Genomic DNA, 20,787 nt, shown 5'->3' with positions numbered 1-20,787 from the left:
AAAAAGGGAACATTTAAATGGAGCGGAAAACCTGATTTCCACCCTTGAAAAGCCGCCGCGGAATTCTCATTTCTAATGGTGCATCACTACCTGAGTTTTCCGACCGTCCCAGAGTCGGGTTCATTTGCCGGCTCGTCTTAGTCCCCGCTTATTTTATTTTTTGGGATGGGGACAAATATAATATTAGCTCCGAATGAATAGATGTGTTACTCGTGCATACAAATATACACACACCGGGGGATGGAGGGATGGAGGGGATGGATAAATGCCAGCCAGGCCTCATTAGCTTCTCGCTGCTTTCCTGGAAAGACAGGAGTGAGACGAGACGGGAGGTGGATGTGGGTAAGGGGGGAGGTGGAAGGAAAGTGGGAGGTTAGATAAGCAGAGGGGGAGTTGAAAGCAAGCTGGGGACGGACGGGGAGGAGGGGAGGGCAGAGGTAAATGTGGCGGCTGGGCTGATGGGTGGCGAAAGAAGCAGGTCTAGGATGGTGACCTGTTGGATTAAAGCTATTAGAAACCCATCTGGGACTGTTTGACCACTTCACTGGCTGATCCACCTCCAACAGCCGCTAGTAATGCCCCCCCACCCCACCCCCTACACATAGAAGCACATGCACAGCCTGAGAGAACAGGATTACCTCCATCTTGAAATACGCTATGTTACCAACTATGACAGATGGAGCTTTGACCCAGGAGTCAACTGTGGCTCAATTTACTATTCCACATGGTGGCCTTTACCGTTACCAAATAATTGGACTTGGGCATTTTGGCCAACGAAAAAAGCCTTGAGTTACGAGTTTAAATCTTAGAATCTGCGATTGTATGATTTTGGTTTTTTTTTCATTTGACTTTCACCTCTGCCAAACTTGCCTTTTCGTTTTATAATTTCAATTTAAGAGCATTTATTTGCCGTTCACCATGAAATTAGTCATCACATCCCTTCGCCACATCTTCCATTTATTTCATTATCTCATTTGTGTCAGATGGTACCTTTCGGCAAGCTGTTTTCGAGCGCTTTAGCTAATGTGAGTCTGCTTTTTTTTTTCTTATGGAGCGGAATATGGCTTTGGCTCCCTTCGCCATATTACGAGAGAGCGCCACACCAGCTCCCGTCTGAAACGCCATCGCCGCACATCAAACGCCTTCCATCACTCGCCATTTACTGGGCTAAGCACAGATGAGAGGCCTCCCCGCTCGAGTATACAAAAAAACTCCGCCGCAGACGACTTATAGACGAGCGCCAAATTTGGGCCGGGCGCGTGACGGGAAGCGGCTTTTTAAATATGCAGCGCGTCTTTGAAAAAGGAAGGAAGGCAAAAGAGAAATATTTATTAGGTTGATATCCACGCTTGGGCGTCTCGTGTGAGCGGGCGCGTCCCCGCGGTGTCACCGATGAGGTGATTAGTGATTTAGACGAGGCAAATCATTAGCATACTCCCCTCCCACTCCCCCCCTCCTCTCATCCGCGGGGCGCTCACCGGGGCGCGATGGCTCCCAGCGCTGCTTAAGTGTTTTAACGTGTTCATAATCATCAGGCGCGGCGCGCTGGAGTGGGAGGGCGGACCATGAGAAGGGCGGGCTGGCGCTGATCGACTGCCCTCTGACCTCCGACCTCCCGCTCTCCTCCCGTCTTTTGAGAAGCCGCCCTCTCATCTCGGGGTCCATCGGGGACCCATTAAGCGCCGTCTCACACATCGCCGCCTCACTTAACTCCATCTCGTCAATATGCCACACGGCGTCGGTGCTAAGAGAGTCGTGTTTATATTCGCCTCCGCGCCCGCCCGACGTGCTTATTTGTTTATTTATTTTTCTCTCCGCATATTTATTTAATTGTTGTTTTTAGCTCTCTCCGTGCACTTGTTCGCGCCGATCTTCTTTCTCTTCCTTCTCCTCCTCTCTCTCTCTCTCCATCCCGCTGGCTGAGTCTGTCTTTGGAGATGCTAATTCCCAGTCCAGGGAGACCACATGAAACAGAGCTGAGTTTCTCTCATTAGCTGACACAGATGCCGAGGCGCGTGGACCTGAATAACAACGTTCTCGGAAGGCCCGGCCTTCTCTTCTTCCTCGCCGCACGCTCCGCCGGCGATCCCGCATTCCGCCCGTATAAAGCCGTCGTCGAGTTCTTTTGGGCTTTCGGGGTTCTGCGGGAAAAGTTGTTGAAATGTCATTTTGCCAGGCGTTCCTTTAGGGGGAAGAAAAACAATTTTAGGACAACTTAAATCCAAATCCCAGTGTCAACAAATTTGCGTTTGGGTTTGTTTATTTACCGTATTTGTCGGATGATAAGTCGACTGTGAGTTTCAGTCGCAGAAGACACAAGAAAACGGAAAACATAGTTTGTAAAAGTCGCATTTTTAGGAGGGGCATTTTTTTTATTTGATCAGGAACCCATAACAAACATACGTTTAAGTAACAAGAGTAAAATAGGAGACCAAAAAGCTGAATAGGCCTCTCTTACGATAACAGTTTTTCAGACTATAGCAGAAAAAAATACATATCAAGCTGTTGATGGTTAAAAACGGGGAAAAAAGCATAGAAGTCACACTTAGCCTAGTCAAATGGTGAAAAAAGACGACCTATTCTCCGGAAAATACAACCGTTTTTTTATTTTTTTTACACATTGGCGTTAAATTTGCTGGAATGTCTGCAAATTTAGAGTTTCAGTTCCAATGCTGGGAAGCCTTTTATTATTCATCTCAGAAGGATCAACTTTGAATCAATCAAGATACACTAAGAATGTTGTGTCAGAGTGCTGTGACGGAGCCTAATCCAGTTTTAAACCAGATCCACATGTTGACCACATGATGCTCTCTTGGAGTCAGACATGACTTCACCAGGCACCGTGTCACTATGCACCACTTATACTCCAGCGCTTATAGTGCAGAACTCTCACGAACACACACACACACACACACACACAAACACACGTCGACATGCACTGAATTGGCCAGAATGACAGTAATGTAATATTAATAGCCAGGGGGTGGCAGTCTGTCTCCATTGTGTTGATACCTTGCGGCTTGACAGGGCTTTGGTCACACGTGCCACTGGTGGAAATCAGCTAACATTTGCCGCAATTATTCTCTCGCTTTTCCGTCGCCGTCCATCGACGCTCTCATTTTCAGATCCATCCCGGTCTCATGCATTTCTGTAAAACAGATGTTGCCTTACTGCAGTGCCAATTACCTGCGCAGAAGGCAATTTGGGAAGAAATTAGCTCCATTTATAAAAATGATGATAGTACGGGGAAGTATGATATTGAAAATGTTTTCTCCTACATGTAGTTAGAAAAAGCTATTAAAAAGTTCAAACAGAAGAGTTAGAAAATGTTTAACGGAGTGCACACATTTTGGTAAAGTGGGTATAATATACTAGTGATGGTGTTTAGATGAGTATATATGCATTGTCATTTATTATGAGCTCTAAAAAAAGAAGTTTTGAAGTTGATCTCGGTGTTTTACATCATCTATACTCACAAGGCTATCAAAGTATGCCCGTCTTCTGAATTATCGTTTAATAATATCCAGAATAAAATTTATATAGGGCCTCAAAGCTCATAGATCTGATGTTCAGAACTAGATTAGATTAGATTAAATAACTTTATTCATCCCGTATTTGGGAAATTTCACTGTCACAGTAGCAAGAGGATGAGAATACAGACACAGCAAAAGACATTTTAAATAAATAGGTAATAAATACGTTAATAAATAAATAAGTAAGTAAGAAAATAACTATAAGAAATCAGACTGTAACGGCAGCATTGACTAAATGGAGTGTTTTTTTAAACAATTTTCAAAGAGATAGTATTAGTATTTTTTTCAAACTTGAACATAGGTTGCTTGTAACTCATCATTTCATGAACCTGCTCGTTATTACAGCACGTTTTTCTGAATATTCCGAGTCCGTGCTTCGGCAAACTGGATGTGTGTTGCTACAAGGGCAGGGGGAAAAAAGGGTAGTGCAAATAGAGTCAATGAGGACGGCTGCACTTTGACTTGAGAGTTTCTCTGCCTGGAAGAGTTAGAAAGAAGGGTGAAAAGATAGTCTGCTTTGCTTCAATTGGACAAATGTGAGTCAAAAAATAAATCCCCAACTCTGTCACAAAGATGTAGACGAGCAGAGATAGAGTTGGGATGGAGGGGTGGGCTGGGGAGGGGGGCTCCTTTGCCGGCATGTCGAGGGAGAGCAGCAGGGGAAGTCATTATCACTTTCCAGCCTCACTCACTGTTTAATGTATTCGCGGCCAAACAGTTAGATTTGCTACCTTTGGCAGAAAACAGTAAACAAATCGATGAGATATACAATGCAGAGAGCTGCATTTTTTGTATTTTGGGGCATTTTTCCATCTCACCGACAATTTTGCGCACTTTGTTGCGCTTTTATGCTTTGGATGGAATCCATGAAGAAACACTTTTTTTGCCCTTTAAAAATTGAAGTTCAAAAAGTAAACGATAACCTAGATAGAGTCGGCATTCATTTAGAGCACGGCTGTCCAAATAAATACGTCATTCTCTCTATTTTGCTTTAGTGTGGCGGGGTGCAACTTATGGGGTTTAAGTCTAATAAATCGGTCATAGCAGGGGGTTTTAGGGCACGGGACTGTTCGTGTGTGCAAGTGTGCAGGACCTGACTGAGGTTGTTTTGATTATTTACACCCCCAAAAAATCAGCAATGGTGGTCTTTTATTGAAGCTGGAGCATCTGGTTTAATTGAAAGTTCCAAGAGTCTCCATTTTTTGGGGGCTTCCAGACTGAGAGAGATTATTGTAATGACTTGAGAGCTTTCTGCTAGTGCGCCAGGGGTGTTGTCCCGTTGAGGGAAGGTTCAAGCGCTCACAGGTAGACGGGGGGCTTTAGTGGCCAAACATCCGCACAGGGCGCCGCTTGTCCCAATTTGATTTGGGACATATTTGGGGGATCGCCGTGTGAGCTGATGAAAGGAAAATAGAGCGTTAATCCCGGTTCAATTTCAGGCTATTGCGATGCGCGCACACCCGCACAGCCTGTAGGACATGTGTAACCTAAGTCTGTTGTGATTCTTTCCGAGGGAGGCCGGGAGAAGTCTGGGAGAGGTTAAAGCAACACTCTTGGGTGTGAAAACACTCTGTGTGGCGGGTGACACATACACACTAGGGCTGTGACAATAGGCCCAGTGGGTGATCATAGTATAGCGCCATATTTTGTTTCCCAAAAGGTTATGGATATGCAAACCTTCAACTAGAAATTTCCACAAATGGGTGCGATGATGACTTAAAAATGTGGCTTGGACTCCAGTGTGATTTATAGGAATATATGTTTTTTGGATAAGGACTATTGTAGTGATGTTAATGAAAACTGAGCATCATTTTTCCAAAGGGTGCGCGAGTATTTTTCATTGAAGATTTCCGCTTTTTAATAATTTTTTTCTTCTCCGCCTTGATTTTTTTCATTGAAAGTCAATTTAATGGAATAGGTTGGAATTGGAAATATTGAAATAACATTATGGATAGTTGCACCCCAGTGATTGTCATTATGTGAATCATCTCTCAGATACACACCAGGATGCAAATGTTACTCTTTAATTATTAATCCACTTTAAATGGCAATCTGCAGGGCTGGAATTAGTTACAAACGCGCCACACCGCCATTACTATCCCATAGCATGATTTTCACATTTCAATTGCACCGTCCAATCGCCTCCTGCGTCAAACTAGTACGTAAAGTTTGAAATAATTTGGAATACATTTCATCCCACCTACTGTCGTAACAGCAGACATATGCCTTGAATCTCGCAAATGGTGTTTCCGAGTCAAAATGTCCCACTCTTGGCATGTCTATTCTTTTGTTCATGGCTTCGCCTGTGTTTTGCATGATAAACAACCCCAAAAAATAACAGAGCGCTTATGAATAATGATGAGGTCGGGGTAAATATTGGACATGTGCTGCTAGACGTGAGGATAAATGTTGGGAATCAACATTCACACAGAAATAGAGCCCATGTGTGCACTGTAAACTGTGAGGAGGGTGCTTGAAAAAATTCATCCTATTCCTCATTATTTTTCCCGTATTGTAATTCACGCACTGCGGTATGCTAAAATGTCACTTTGTAAGACGTGAATCATTATTTTAAAGCTTTTGAGAATACGGCCAGCCTTTAAAATTGCAAAATTACTATCAAAAATGATGAACAATGATGAGTGTTGAAGGCTAAAACGCAGTTTCCATTTTTATTTTGTCCAAAAGTGATCATGTAAGTTAAGTTAAATCCTATCTTGCCTTTTTTTTTCGCCATTCTGAACGAACTGGGACTGATTCTGGCAACAACAAAAAAATGAAAATGTGGATTTTTGCCTGGCGAAAGATCCGTGACGGTGCGCCATACCGCATAAGGCGCAGAACTAAAACCATATGTGGTGTGAGGATATTAAAAAAGGGAAATGAGAGTCCGTTGGAAAGCAGCTCCAAATGTTAGCTACCACAATCTGCTTCACTGGCTGCACATCCTTTTTTCTTCTTCTTTATTTAATACACTGACGACAGGATCATCCTCGCACTCCTCAATCCTGAGATATCTCCATTTTCTTGCCCTTATCACATTTTTATATAGAAATATATATACTCCCATCCAAAGGACATCTAAGGCCCGCCCTGCGTGTTTGAGGCCCAATCTCACAGGAGCAGCTGTAGCCTACAGCCTATATGAAAATGGCGGTCAATCACCCTGACCCCGGTCACCCGGCACGCCGTACCGTTCTTGCGGACTGGGGGAGGCGCGGGTACTACTTCAAACACTCGAATATTAAGACTTGGAGGGCGTTATCTGATCCGGGCGTGGGTGAGATGGCGAGTCAGAGGGAAGAATATGGCGGATGGCTTTTGATTTTCCTGCCAGGCAACGTTGTCTTGTCGGAACGGTACGGCGGCTTGCAGACGCTGAGCATCGCCGAGGGGGGCTCGGTGTGGGGGGATATGGTCATTCATCGTTGTGCAAATGCAGCGAGACGCACTAATGCTCTTTTCTTACCGGATCAGCTAAATACTTCATACCCATCGTTTCGTTGACTCTGCAACTATGTAAATAAGTGTATGTTTTAATATTACGGTTGTTTTACAGAGAGGTAATAGTTATATCAGAAGGAATAGAAATCAAACAAGTGAAGGCAATTTGAATTACAATACAAATACCCTAAATGAATTAATTGTTGAAAACAACCGAGTGAAAACAGTCTGCAGTGTTTTTGTTTATTTTTTATTTTTTGAAAGTGTGACAGAAACTTCATGTTTTGAGTCTACAAAACTTCTTTAAGATTTAAAATCAAATCCAACTGAACATAACTAACTGTGTAAACATACTAACTGGATTTATATCTATTATCAATGTTTCTTTTCAACCAGTTTGGTGACAATGATGGAATTTAAGCATATCATTCTCTCAAATACAAGAGTGATTTTATGATGTTGACAAAAACAAAACATAACTCTTCATTGAATATTTGGACCCAAAAAGGCTCTTCATAAACTGTCACATAAATATCAAGTATAGCAGTGAATTGTTTGCGACAGGGGTGCTTATTAATCCTTTTCTCACCACTGATCATCTCATTCAGGGCCACCAAATTACCCGAGGCGAGTGTGTTTAAACATTCGACCCTAATTATGGCTCATTATTTTCAGATTCCCCAACCTTTTACCCTCATTCACCTCCTCACCGCAAAACACACACACGCACACACACAGACTCACTGAAGCGTTTTGCTGCGTAGCACAAATGACGTCTTATATCCACAGCTGATGGCGATTCTTTGGGTTTAATGAATGCATAATTATTTTCATTTTTCCTCCCATTTTAGGTGTCTGCTGCCATCTTCTGATCTAAATGGAAAGCATTTGTCATTGCCAGCCTGAAGAAATGAATCTAGTGGAACTACCTGATCATAATTTAAGGTGAGTGGGCAAACTATTACTATACAACTTGTTCATTAATAGATATTCATAATTTAAAAGTAGATACAAATTGCTGTGAAAATTTATATTCCATCTATTGAATGAAAAAAATGAGTTGAATATTGAGCTTGTGAAAATTTGTATCCCAGTTAAACTGATATTTATACTAACTTGGGTAAGAGATTCACAGTCACACTGATGTTTTTATTATTATTATTATTATTATTATTATTATTAAGAGAGCAAATCAAACAAAGAAGTCCATAACTGTGACCTCAGAACAATATTTTAACCACTGAACCAAATTGCTGCTCACACACTAATCCAAGAAAAGGACCAGACTCAAAACTCCAATAATTGACCTGTTCAATACAAAAAATAATAATCATTATCATAACAACCGCAAGAGGGCAGCCATATGATACATTTGAATTCCTCTCAGCCTATTCTCAAGGGCAAAAAGGTAGCCAGGAGGAACACTCAACCTATTGCTTCCTTTTCAAGCATGTAGAATTGACAAAAGGCGAAAGTGAGTGAAGATGACAGGTCTTCTTTTTGCAACCAGCCAGAAAAGATGAAAACACAGCATCCTATCATCCTCCCTTTTTGTCTTCCTTCACCTCTGTTTTCCTCCCACATTCCCCCTGCACAAAATGGATGAAAACTCATCTAAACTGTCCTGTCACCTTGTCTGTGACCTCTAGAGACTTCATGGCCGATTTCATTTGCGCGATGCCAACAGCAGAGTCTAATCAGAGACCACTCTTGTGTATTTATGAGTGCCCTCACAAGTGCCTGACGAATGGACTATTTTGTTCCAATTATAAGCCATCTTGACGATTCACCACACCCATCCGACGGATTAGCATGCCAACCTCGGCGTCAGTGGCATTTACTTAATCGCGTGTAAAGATCAGATGGATTTTGCATCCATACAAGAATCGCGCAATGTAATATCACAGAATCGGTTTAATTCAATTTTTAAAAAAAAACACATCTACTATCCATCATTAATGCATTAGGATTGAATTACTATTACTCGAGGATGAAGTTTCGTTTGGACAAAAATAGTGCTTTGCTGCCATCTTGTGAAAGCTCGATACCCTGCCTTAGTAAAACAAGTACTACAATATGTCCTAGAAGAGGTCAAAGTATCCCACGGTGCAGAAAACACCAGCTGAGACTCTTGAATCCCTGATTCACGCCGAGGCTTTTGCTACCCGCGTGCGCGTCCTTGAGCTTATGATTAATAAATGGCTTTGCGTTGCATTACTGCCGACATGGAGCGGCGGCAACCTTCATTATGTGCGTGCCGCGGGGGAAGTCATTGCCGTGGAGGTGTCGCTTTGAAACAAGCAGGTAGAGTTCACGGCCACCGTGCACAAAAGACAGACTTTCGCTCATTTCGCTTGGATCGTTTGCTTTGATGTCCATGTTTGAATCTCAGAGGATGACTGGTCATCAAGTGCAACTTAGGTGGCCCCCGTTCTTAAAAGTTCCTCTTCCCAAATCCCCTAGAACAAGGGTGTCAGACTCGGGTTGGTTCGCGGGCCGCTTTAACGTCAACTTGATTTCACGTGGGCCGGACCATTTTAGATATAATATTTTGATTTTTTTTAAATAAATGGATTAAAAGAACTGGATTAAAAGACCTGAATATTCCGTTTTTTATAGATCTAAAACAATGTTTATTTTGGCTTTTTTTAAATATATTTTTAGATTTTACAAAATGATTTTTGAACTTAAAACACAGAAAAAATGGATTAAAAAATTACAATTATTGATTTAAAAGGGGGAAAATCAGGAAATTTAATATACATCTATACTCTTCATTTGAATTTGATCCTAAAACAGAAAGTCGGCACTCATGATTTACTTTCCCGGGCCACACAAAATGATGCAGCGGGCCAGATTTGGCCCCCGGGCCGCCACTTTGACACATGTGCCCTAGAATTTGTCCCCAATGACATTAAATCGATAAAATTAGATCTCCAAACAGTTTTATATCATTTCAAACTCATGGTCATTTTCTAAAAGTCATATCCTCCTTTTCGGAGAGGCGATTGGACTCATCAAATTGAAACAGTTGCCGTCACCTACAATGCTGCACTTATTAAACTGTGTAGTCATTTGTTATTCTACATGAGAAATGTTATGCCCACCAACTTTTGTTTTCATGGACGCAGGTTAAAACCTAGTAGAAAGAGCGTGTGAATTCGTTATTGTTTGCGTTTTCCAATTATACAATATAACCCTCCTCAGCCTTTGATATCCAATCATTATTCTTCAGGCTTGACCTTTCCATCTTCTCTCGACTTGACTCTTCCTCCTCCTCCTCCTCCTCCTCCTCCTCCCCTCCCCTCCCCTCCCCTCCCCCTTTCCAGACCCACCCGAGACACCGCGTTGATCCCACAGACACACGAGATCAATAGCGGCGATAAGCAGGAAATGACACGGCGCACCTCGCCAGACGGAATTTTCTTTTTCAGGTGCCTCTCATCCTGATTTAGCGCCACTCATGTCAGCTTGAAAGTCAAACCCAAGTCAGCGGCGGTACCGAAGTTCCCCTTTCCGCCTTCTCCTTTGAGCAAATAGGCACTTTCGGGGTCTCCGCCGACGGGGAAGCGCGTTTTTTGATGAGTCGGGCGGCCATATTGTTGCGGCGGTGCCCTTTGTGACCTCCGGACGTACGTGCGAGAGATTTGGGCGAGTGACAGAACGGAGCATCTGTCGCCGAAACGCACGAGCCGACAGCTCATACATTATTCAGCGAGTAGATATATCGTACATAACGGTAGGCGTACGCGTAAACGCGGCGTTTTGCTGTTGTGTCTTTGAGGTTTGCCACTGGAATGTCATTGAGAACAGATGAGAGAATTGACATTCTCCTAAAAATGACAACATTGTTTTTTGCTTTCCTCGAAAGCTCGCCGTACGGGGAATGGCTATTCCCATGACGCTTTGATAGGCAAGGGCGCATGGGTTGACCTCCAAGACTCCTTGCAAAACGATTATCTGGAATTAGATAAAGCGGAGCTAAGTGGGGGTTCGGGTCCATTGAGAACATTTGCGTTCCCTCGGGCGTTGTCACCGATAATCGCGTTTTCTCGTCTGTTTGGTCAAATGAGGAATTCTTGCCTGTGCGGCGTTACTGACCCTGGCAAAGGTTCGGGTTGTCGATCTTCACACGAAGCCTGTGAACGACGTCGTTGATCGGCGGTAGAACTTTAGCTCCCTCCAAAGCATCCGCCCAATGGACTCGTGGATTTTGGGTTTTGGACCTGCTCCCCGAACGTAGAAAAAAAAATAGAAAAACCTGGGAAGTGTAATGTTTGGGTCTCACTATCTCATTCTTAACACTTGCTATCTCAGGTTCATTTGTAGGAATTCTCTCCTATAGGATCAAATTACACAGCTAAATTGAACCTGTCTTTGATATAATAGACAATAGAGCGGGCGTCTTCTTTGTAGCCGCGTATGTCTTATCCCGCCGAAACTTCCATCTCTGGTCAAACATTCTCAGTGAAGGCGTGACAGAAAGAGCCGATAAGCACAGAGCCATGTTCGATGCCAGATAATAGCCCTTCCATCTCTTCGGGGGGGATGTGAGGGAGGTCAAAGACAGCCAGTCAAGGCAGAAGAGGAAGATGGAGGAGAGAGATTAGCACAGGAGAGGGCTCAAGATAGAGCATCAGAGAATGAGATGTGGCCGCTTCGCTGGCCGAGCGGGTGGGCTTCTTTGACTATCGATCTCCTGTCCACCCCGCCCAGACTGATGGAGACTTTCCACCTGGTCTTCTCCTGCATTTTCACCCACGTCTGCTCCATCCTTGCGGCATGTTTAGCTTGACATTGGCGCTCATGGAGGTTTTTTTTTTATCAAGTCCTCGACCACTCCACTTCAAAAGATCCATGTCCTCCTCACCACTATACTTACGCCTTTCTAAATAACTATTCATTTCCTCATATAGTCCTATTTTTCATTTCTGTCATGACTAACTATATAGTTGGAAACAGCTATTATTGCTATTGAATTGCGCAAACCACAGTCATAGGAAACTGTAATACAAATCGGACCGTGTCGCTTGACTTCAGATCAATAAACAGAAAGATGCTTCATATGATCTGTGAATTATTCCCATTAGGCTTTGCACGCGGTTAACTCGCAATGCTAAAAAGTGAGACAAAATACAGCAACGTGTACATTTTTTTTCCGCTAACAGAACAAAGAAAATCCCCTCCCCTATTTTGCCAAGGGAGCTAATCTTAGATTGGAGCTCTTTCTTCTTCCCGGAGCTTTGGTGTGTCATTTACATTGTCTCTAAACGTACGTTTCTCCGATTTTTCCCTACAGCGCCTTTTTCTCTCTCACCTCAAAAAGAACGACTACATTCTTGATCATATAATAAATGTTATTGACACCCAGCCCCCCCCCCCCATCTCGCACTGATGGTGTCAGACTCCGTCAATAAAAACGGAGCCTCATAGCGTAATTGCTAAATGTATTGATTCAATCATACAGCATTGGATTATGCACATGTTCCATTTGTACTGACTCACGACATTATTGATGTACACGATACGCATTTGCAAACCGATTTAAAGTGTGCGCACAATGTATACAGACAATCAATGTACTGTTACTCCAATTAAATAAACGCACTCTGATAGGTAATCAACAGACGTCCAATTAAACTGAGCAATTGTCGTTTCCCACAGGCTGAGAGCAGCGGGGAGGTTTTTCTCCAGATGTGAATGGAAAGAACGAAAAAAGAAAAAGGTGAGTGTGACTACTTGTATTAAGTTAGCAATCTTTAAATTTAGCTCAATACAATTAAGGCATTTGATTATGATGTGAGTATTTTTACACACGAATATGAACTAGTCCCTTATCTTTCCGGCGCATTTCATGGAAAAAAATAACCTTTTATTCGTTGATTCAATTGATTTGATCTCCTGGTAAAAAATGTCGTCTGCTTTGATGCATTTGTTTCACTTCCCTGTAATCGCTGTCATCCATCTCTTCGACTTTTCGACAGGAAATTAATTATGGAAGAAACTTCCTGTTTAATGAAGCTAAAAACAAATAAATAAGTGTTGTTCCAGATGGTGTTATGCGGAATAGATACACCAGAAATCTGCCTTAACAAACATTTTTATCAAGTTATGATTGACACTGTCATAGATACCTAATAGGGACTCTAATTGGGAAAACTATTGTCTTTGACCGCACTTAAACGTCCAATCCGTTTGTCTTGGCTTCGAACGTTCCCTTTTCTTACCCAATGATCTCTTCTCGCTTCACATTTGCCAAATTGTGAGTCACCAAACTATTGCGAGCTCCTGTAATTCGCACTCTTTGGATTTTCGTAATGATGATCGCCAGTGCGCGGGTGTTCGTTTTACGGTAAAAGAACTGCGGCGAATACACGCGCATCCTTGAAAATAAACGTCTCCGCGGCACGCTCCATTTGTTGTTCACGAGTGGTAAAATCCCCCCTCGTCATAAGACGGAAGAGTGTTGTAAATTCACCTAGTTGTAAACTTGTCGTAAAAGTCAACGCTCGCTACATAAAATCGTCCGCGAAGCCGATCAATCTACCGGAGAAACCGATGCGTCTGCACTTTGAGAACATGTTAATGACAGAAAAGGGGGACGAATGCAAGGTCCGTTAAAGTTCAGGCACGCTTGGGGGGATTTGGGGTCCACGTACTTGACCCCAAAATCACTTTGAGGTCTTTTGCCAGGTAGGAAATGCGCTTTCTTGATTGCCGTTTTGATTGGCTCATTCTTTTGTTCTCACTGTTCACTGCCATAATTCGCCCTTTTTTTAGTTCCTTCACTATCTGTACCGCTTATCCTCACAAGGGTCGCGGGGGGGCTGCAGCCTTCCTCAGCCAATTATGGGCAGGCGGGGAGGACTCCCTGAATTGGTTGCTAGCCAATCGGAGGGCATTAGGAGACAAACAAACAGCCGCTCGACACCGCCCTGTATTTTCTATAGTTATGTATCTAATTTTTTTGAAATGAATGAAATTCTGAAGGCTAAATATAGGGAAAGTCTTGTTTAATTAATAAGGGGAAGAGAAAGGGTTCAGCTTAGCCGCATGGAGAAACACACGCGGCTAAGCTGACCTTTATTTGCCCCTTCAACGGTAGCATCCACTGGAGACGCAGGAAGTATTTATCATGGCGGATGAGCACAGCAACCCGGCACACCTGCGCACATAGGGGTTCTTCTCGCTTTAAATTGCCCAGCTGAGAAGTTAACCCGCCACCATATGTCAAGGCCATCCCTCCGCCATCTTGTATCTCCTTCAACAGTCAAAACCAGTGGAGCCTTGACTTATAGATTTTAATTCCTGATCATTCTGGGTGGAGAAACTAAAAAATGCTCCTTACTGAAGCTGCTTCTCTGCCTTTTTTCCCCCCGAAGAACTCGGGCCGGAACAACAATTCCCAATCCCAGGCGTGGTGACATCACCCCCTAATTGCAAGATGACACGACGCGAGTCGATGTATGCACAATTGACCCGAGCGGCGAGCTCGCTGTCGTGTCTGCGACACTCGACACCTCCCGAAAAAAAGTCATGATGTGATGACTCAGCGGCCCATTTAGTCGCACTGGGGGGAAATGAGCGTACTAACGTCGTCAAATCGCATCTACATTACAATAAGACGTGAATCAGTCACAATAGATTGTCTCATGTTATTGTCATTGAGTAGTCATCACGCAAAAAAAGCGACTGTAATGACTATTCATTACAGCTTCATCTGAATTTGCATTACGGCTGAGATATAGTTCTGCTCTAATGACGTACCGCATTATACGGACTATTAGTCTCCCTTTTTTTCCCAAGTTCTGCTGGACCATGTGTTTTAGTTTTTTCACTATGACCCCAAAAGCTTTTATTATGATTATTTTAGGCTGTAGTTATCCAAAAAACTGTTAGTATGTTTGAATAACAGGTGCCTATTTTGACTGTTGTTCCCTATGTTACTATTATACTTGAATGTATAATATTAGTTCTTTATTTCTCATCAATTGATTTAACCCTCCTCCCCAAAAAACTGCAATTTTAGACACTAGTGCGACTGATACTATACTTATACATTTAACAAATATTTTCCCCATGACTCCTTTAAATGTAGAAATAAAGGTCGAATCGTATGAATGTTCCCTTTATTAATGCAGGACATGCAAATGAGCGTTAACGGGGCTGCCTTTAATTATTAAAGTAAGTGCTATAAATTCCTCATCACAAAATGCTTATTGCATCTTATTACATTCCCATTGCAGAGTAATGAGAGCCCCCACGAGTTTTCATGAGAATTAAAACCATGCAAATCAAATAGTCCTGCCAAATTAAACAGTAAAACAGAAAAGATGACATAAGGGTGAAGCCCATATTTCCTGTTATTTTATGATCAGCCATTGTCCTCCTGGCAAATATCGCCGATTTAAATCGTGAACCGACGTGCTACAACAATGCATTAGATATGAGAAAACAACTATTAGCAATAAGATGATTGAATGCAACCCAGATAAAATACACTCAATTACTGATTCAGAGGTTGAGAAGCAGTAATAATAAGCAAAAAGCTTCACGCAATTGTTGGGTAAGCTTATGGAGTGCTTTGAGCTCATTTGCCAAAGGATTGTGGAGTGCTACGTTGATGAGGCTGGAGTGAGCATCTCGGCAAAAAGAGCCTTCCGCTGGAGCGCCGTAGTCGCTCTCATCCGTCTTTTGCCTTCATTTAGGAGCGTAATACGTCGTAGCATCGCTATGGAAACAGAGCGGTACTCATCAACGGTCCACGGTCTAAATGGGACCTGAACAAAACCGCCCTAATGACGACGGAGGCTCGTCCGGAGAAAAATGTTGACTTTGGCGGAGAGATTGAGACGAACAATAGACGAGCTGAGCATCGTTGAAGCGCCGTGATTTGTTTTAGGAGGAGAAAATTAAGTGGCATCAATGATGAAGCTGTTTTTTAAAGCAATTTTAAACAAAAATATCGATCTCACTACTTTTAATCACCTGTATTTGCTTCTCACGCATGTTATTGAAAAAAATGCTTTAACACAAGTGCAGAATGCATGTAAGACACATTAATCCGTGCCAGTCTGAAATATCGCAAAGTTCTCTTGGGATGATTTCTAAATGCTTTTGAGCCAATAGATTTGCAGAAATTTGTGGATTTTTTTTCGCATATTGCCATCTTCTTATTCCAAATGTCAGAAGGCGTTAGCTGTTATTCCTTTCCAACACCATCTTTAAATTGAATTCCTGCCATGCTTTTGGATCACACTTCATTTAGAGCCCTGTTTAATGAAGGGTTAAAAAATAGGAGCCTTGTGATTAAAACAAAATTGGCTCGGGACGTGTCACATCTGTGATTGTAGTACACGCTCAAGTGTTTAATAAATCCTCAACACGGCTTGTTTTTTGGACCACGGCCATGTTGAAGTTGTTCTTATTATTGAAGACAAAAGAGATGCTTATTTCTCGAGGAGAAAGTCTGGAAAATGGCAACGCCCCCCTCTCAGATGAGTGGGCGGCTTGATGAGATATGGACAGAAGCCCCCTCACCTTGTTGAGCAGATCGCTTCCACAGTGGGATAGTCTGGTGCCCCTTTGTCCCCTGGGGAGGTGTGTGTGGGTGTGCAGAGGGCGCTGTGATATGTGTGTATTCTGTACTTTTCCAGACTGCCAGCTTTCAGCCGCCCACAGAGAAGGAAAAGAAAGAGAGAGAAAAAGAGAGAGTGAAAGGGTGAGGGGCTTTTCTTTGTACTACACTTTGGAAGCACCTGGCGATAAGAGGAGAGGGATGAAAATGGTGGCTAAAAAGAGGGTGTTAATAATAACGGTGTGCAGAGGGAGACAAAACGAGATGAGACAAGGAAAGGAAAGAGGAGAACCAAAATACGCAGGGGTGTTGCCAGTAGATAAGAAATTGATTCAAGACCCTCACTAGTGATCAATTCATAAATAGATGTATTGTTGTATTGTAAGGGGGAGGCTAAAAGTGGTCATTTTTTAAAGGTGTTCTGAAATGTTAGTGTTAATGTGAGTGTGCCCTGAATCAGTTGTGCAATACTTCTTAAAAAGACAGGAGCGATATGGTGTTTATTGAAGTTTGCTTTTGTTCCTGCATTACATTGACAACATTTTTATCTAAGTGTAGGCCTGGAAATGAGCCCCCCATTCATCCCCCTTATGAGATTACACAAAAACCAGACCAAGATGTAAAACCACATGACATCAGTTTTCACGTATAGGCCGGGCAAATCCATCCACTTATGCCCGAGCAATATGGAAGGGTGACCTCACATCGCTTTTTAGCCATTTCAGTGCTGCTTTTCTTCTTTGCAACCTCACTTAGTGGCCTCATCTAACAAAACACTCCGCTGGGAGGAGAAGTGGATTGATAGAGCTTCCGTGGATACGTATCCATGTGTGTGTGTGTGTGTACACGTGCACGCGTTGTGTCGTCACAAGGTCGCGCCTGCTTCGACTGCTCTGATCAATAATGCAGCGGGAGGTTGGAGGGTTTCCACAGAGAGTGGTCTTTGATTCTGATGACTCACCGGGGTGCCGTGAAAGTGAAAAGAAGGGCGAGATCAGACGAAAGCACAGAAAGCCGTGTGGCATGTATACTGGGAAAAAAACGAGAAGTGGAATACGAATATGTGAATACCAATGTAAACCCATTTGAATGAGAGAATTGGTCTAAATTGGAATATACACAGTACTTATATGCTAGTGATCTGACTCCTGTTTCAGTTGACTTTGGGCGAGAGGTCGGAAATTCATTCATGTGATGAACTCATTTGGATTGAATTGTTTTATGAAGCCTTTTTTCGTCCCTCTTTTTGCATGAATTTGGCCTCTTATCATTTTTAAGTCCTACCATTTGGTCCTGAGAGCTCATATTAAAACGGCAGCATAGGAAAATGCTACATGAATAACTATAAGTTGAACAACTAGGTAATTTCCTCTTCCATTTTGGCCTAAATAATTGCATGGTGCACGCGTATCTCAGTTGTTTACGTGTTCAAACGGCAAAAAGCACATTAGTGAGTCACGCTTGTCGTTCACTGTCTGACCCAGATAGGCATGCTCAGGTAACAACAGCGACACAAAAGCATAAAGAATGAGTTGCTAGTAGTGCTAATATCCTTATTTTCTTCATAAGCGCCCCTTGACCTCTAACTGTGCTTTTTTGGGTGATCCCTCTCGTGCCCGTGTACATTAGAAAAGCAAAGAAACCGCAGTGCTAACACGGTACTGGCAGCCGTTCTGAAATCTTGGCTCACACGGGTATGCGCAGCCAGTCGTGAGATCATCTCCAGAGGCATTATTTCGCTCCGTCGCCATGTTCCGACGGGCCCCGGCGGTCAGAAGTCAGCGGTAAGCCGTAGCGCTATGGCGACACCTCATTACTCTCCCCCCTCGCCGCGCAGGGTCGTCATGGCAACATTGGAACGCTTGTCTGGGTGTGGAGAAAATGGTAGCAAAGCAGCGAACCCCAGGGTGAGGCTCGTGAGACGGCGTATACATGACATATGGTCGCCCCGATTAATGGAGAGTGTGTGGGGGCAGTCAAAAGGCAAGTTGCCTTCGGGTTGGGTCCTGTTCAAACACCTTCGCTTTCCACCATGCGGAGGCAAACCGCACTTTTATTGCGTTACCGTTATTTGTATTGCACAATTTAGATATTGTATTATTTGTTATTTATTTATTAATGCTCTTTGACATGGTTATATCATTTAGATTGTGTGTAAAAAAACTTTATGCATTAGTGGTTGAATAATTGGATTTTGTTGTAGTTGACAATAGTTTGATCAGAATTGAGCAAGTGTTGGGTTTTTCTTTTTACTACTGAGCAGGGTCATTGAAGGTTTTTTTAATACCAATTTTATTTTCCCCCAAATAGATGTAAGCAAACCATGAAACATAATTGGTGAAGCATTGTTCTGAATATTTTGGACTTGGATATCCAGCGGGTGTTTATTGGACTGCAAGTCCTTCTGCATGGCTATCAAGCTCATGTTTTGGCTTTAGGCTTGTTCAAAAAGTGCAGCAAAAACTCGGGCCACATCTTAGACACGCACGTGCGTCTCCGTTCATAATTTAATTTCAGATATTCTAAGCTTGGAGTGCTTATCAAAAAGGGCGTCTTGGAGATCAACGGCCTCCGGAGAAGAACATCTTTTATGAACTTTTGTGTAGTTCAGTGGGAAGATAAGCCGACAAACAAGATTGGGTTCTATTCAGAAAGGCACTCTCTGTTTTATTTCCCTTGAAGGTCAGTCAAGTGGGCAAAAATGCTTAATAAAACGTGCCAAGTGCGACAAATTGTTGAATTTCAGCTTTCTTCTCTTTATGTCTGCACTTTTGATCGCAGCAGTTTGCACGTTCAGTCTCATTGTGTAGAGAGTTAAAGGAAAATGGTGGTGGAAAACAAGCATTTTTTTGCTGCTTTTTTGTGTGGATTTAACTTGAATTTTGGTACATTCTCGTTTGAGTTCCAATGAGGTTTGACTCGACTCGGAAACAAACTTTGGGCACTTTTCTGTCTTCCGTCGTGAAATATTTAGCCCGTGTCAAATGAAATTTCGTCACTTTTAATGGAATGCTGGCCCGCTGCTTTGTCAGGCTGTCTATTGTTGCAACTGGATGAGAAAGTTAATACATAGTAGCATAAAACATTGACATTGTGGGACAGGACTAGTAGTCATTTGTATTCTATATGCATTGTGTAAAACAAGTCCATGCTTTGATAAGTTAGTTGAAAATGGAACTTTTAGTCAAAGGGAAACTCAGTTTTACATGACCGTTGATGAGTGTTATGAAAATGAAAGGTTTTGTTTATGCGCTTTCAACCCAAAGAAATTTATGTCATTTATTTGTTCTTCAATTTCTGTTAGGAAGCACAAAAACAAATCAGGTAGAAATGCGGATTTCATGATCCACCTCTTTGAAAAATAGTGTGGAAGCATTTGGAGTGAAGTAATTGTCTTTCTGCTTGCTTTTGCCTTGTGCATGTGCAGCAAATGTGACTAATGAATGAGTCACTATTCACATTGCGTCAACAATTCGCCACTTAGGAGTGCATTACACGCTTTGTTTGTGGCCACTTGCTGGGTGTGCTATTTTCATTTTCATTTGGCAGAGAGCATCATAGCTTTTCCCCAAAGTTTCGCCAGTACCCAAAAGTATTTCGTTACCAATAACCAAACATGCAAGACTTTAGTGTAAATATTGGTTGAATTTTGAATCCCTTTTACGGTCAGTGGCCAAAACAACACTCATTTTTTGATACTTTTTGATCATATTTCTCTGGCATTAGCACCCCTCGGTTAGCAACTACACATATTTTTTTGACGTTGCCTTTGGCATGACAGCCAATCAAATGTTAATCATCTTAGGGGAATGACGCTATCGTTCCATCGTTGTCCTCGTCGAGCTTTTCTTTTTTCTCCCAGGATGGATTCTTTGCTTCCTCCTATTAATAAATGTCATGCATCATAGCGGGACGGCGTTGAATACATTTGGGCAATTCAGTGGGTAGAAAGAAGGTTTGAGTGCAGCGGCGACGAAGAAATTGCCGACATAGCAAGGCTACGATAATGATATGGTAATTAGGAGTGAAAGCCAACACGCGTCTGGCCGCGTAATCACTCAGGAGTCTGGTCGTTTGATCCCATGTACACTAATTTAAGATATGTGTCGCATGGTAATTTGAGAGTGTCGGGTAAAATCTCAGCCCGCAATCTTTCCGTGACATTTTCACCTTTCTTTTTTCCCGCATAGCTCAGCAGAGATTGTTCCTCAGGATTGGATGTATTTAGACACT

The 20,787-nt window shown here is 42.6% G+C and overlaps 1 protein-coding gene across 1 annotated transcript in view; it reads left to right on the top strand.

Annotated features, from left to right (window-relative positions):
- Positions 1-20,787, top strand: part of ube2ql1 (ubiquitin conjugating enzyme E2 QL1) — a 70,889-nt gene that overhangs the window by 32,514 nt on the left and 17,588 nt on the right. The window contains exons 4-5 of the mRNA XM_077590504.1: positions 7,829-7,922; positions 12,642-12,702. The gene's annotated coding sequence lies outside the window, so the exon portion shown is untranslated. The remainder of the gene's footprint in view (positions 1-7,828; positions 7,923-12,641; positions 12,703-20,787) is intronic.

Source organism: Stigmatopora argus, chromosome 21, assembly GCF_051989625.1.
Source record: "Stigmatopora argus isolate UIUO_Sarg chromosome 21, RoL_Sarg_1.0, whole genome shotgun sequence".
Lineage (NCBI taxonomy): Eukaryota > Metazoa > Chordata > Actinopteri > Syngnathiformes > Syngnathidae > Stigmatopora > Stigmatopora argus.
This window is presented reverse-complemented; position numbering and strand designations above follow the sequence as displayed.